The sequence below is a fragment of the Mauremys mutica genome, unplaced genomic scaffold (genome assembly GCF_020497125.1).
Source record: "Mauremys mutica isolate MM-2020 ecotype Southern unplaced genomic scaffold, ASM2049712v1 001040F_np12_obj, whole genome shotgun sequence".
In the NCBI taxonomy this organism is placed as follows: Eukaryota; Metazoa; Chordata; order Testudines; family Geoemydidae; genus Mauremys; species Mauremys mutica.
In genome coordinates, this window is record NW_025423100.1 from 59,653 (window position 1) to 61,309 (window position 1,657).

A 1,657-nucleotide genomic window follows, 5' to 3' on the forward strand; every position below is an offset into this window, starting at 1 on the left:
GGACACTTGCTCCTCCTGTGCCCTTTCCACACCCTCTTGCGAGGCGAGAATGACCACCCTGTCCCCACCCCCAGCGGCAGCCGTGTCTCAGGACTCTCCCCAGTTGCACCCACTAACTCTCCTCCCATTTGGGGTATAGCTCGGGCCAAAAAATTCCCACCAAGATGAACCCCGCTGGCTGCTGCCAGATCTGGTGCCACAGGGGCCTCTGGTGGGTGAAAGGCAGAACTGTCGCACTTCTCAGGCAGAACATATCTTCTTCAAGCCAAAAAAAAAGAAATTCTGCGCTGGACGTGAATTCTGTGCATACGCAGCGGTGCAGAATTCCCACCTGAGTAACTCACACCTGGCACAAACACAACCTGCTCACTCCCATCTCTTCTCCCTATGTGTCGAGTCCCAGAGCTGCTGCTGTCATTAATGCACACAGGCTTTCACTCCCGTTAGCGCTGGCAAGACCCAATCCAGCGACAGGACTGAACCCTTATTTTCCTATCACATGGGACAGTCTCAGCTGAGGGGGAGGTGAGATGGGGAGGGGGTACAATGGGGAAAGTTGTTGTACCCATGTTGGTCCCAGGACAGCAAAGAGGTATTTTTAATTGGTTCTAAAAAAATTACCTCACCCACCTTGTCTCTCCAAGAGATCTGAAAGTGGCAGGAGGAGACAAACAGGAAGACAGAGCTCAGGACTCTAAACCAAACATTTCAAACCCCTGGAAGAAACTACATTTCCCTTCTGCCCCTGGGTATGCCTCTATGAGGGACCACCCCATTCCCCTCACAGCAGCAACGGGAGACTGCAGCCAGCCCCAGATGGTCTTTCCCAATCCTGGGATGTTTGTTGTGACAAAGTTTGTGTGTGGTGGGTGCATGGGCTGGGTACACCCGCACTGATCTGCAGATTGGGAAGTCAGGGCAACTCTAGCACAGCTTGGGGGCTGTGGGCAGGGGGAGCAGTTCTGGAGCTGGGCCTCTGTCCTCTCTAGCTCCCATGGCAGATGGCTCTGGCAGCATCAAGTGGGTCCATCACTGCAGGGGAAGGTTGGGGTAGTGTCTGAGATCAGGGTGAGAATTGGAGGGGGGTCTATGCCCAAAAATGGGGGATGGAATTCACCTCCCCACCCCTCTGCAGAGCTGAGCAACTAGGGCTTTATCCAGTGAAGTGAAATTCACTCTGGGTGACTTTGAGTCAGCCACTGAAAGATGCTTGTGCCTTCGGTTCCACACTGGCCCCAGGAGTCAACTAGTTCTCCCTCCCCAGACTGCCGGGGGCAGCCAGGGATAATTAGTGGGTTATGGGAATTAGAAGATGAAAATTCACTAACAATGATATTTGTGTGTTTATTATTAAATCCCCAGACACCCACCAATCCCCGTCCTCCTTCCGATGAGCTATAAATATCTAAGGGACTCAGCTACTGATCCTGCAGTCAGTTCCGGCCCTTCCCCACTTTCTAAAGCAGCACTTTTAAGGACAGGGCAAGGAAACATGGAAATACTTTGAACCAAATTCCAGAAGCTGCTGAGCATGGAGAAGTTAAAATGAAACAATGGTTCCGTCTCTCCAAGGACCTGGCCCCTAGTGCAAAATAAGACACTCCCCAAGAATCTGAAATGGCCACTTCATAACTGATAATGTTATTAATCTGTTCAC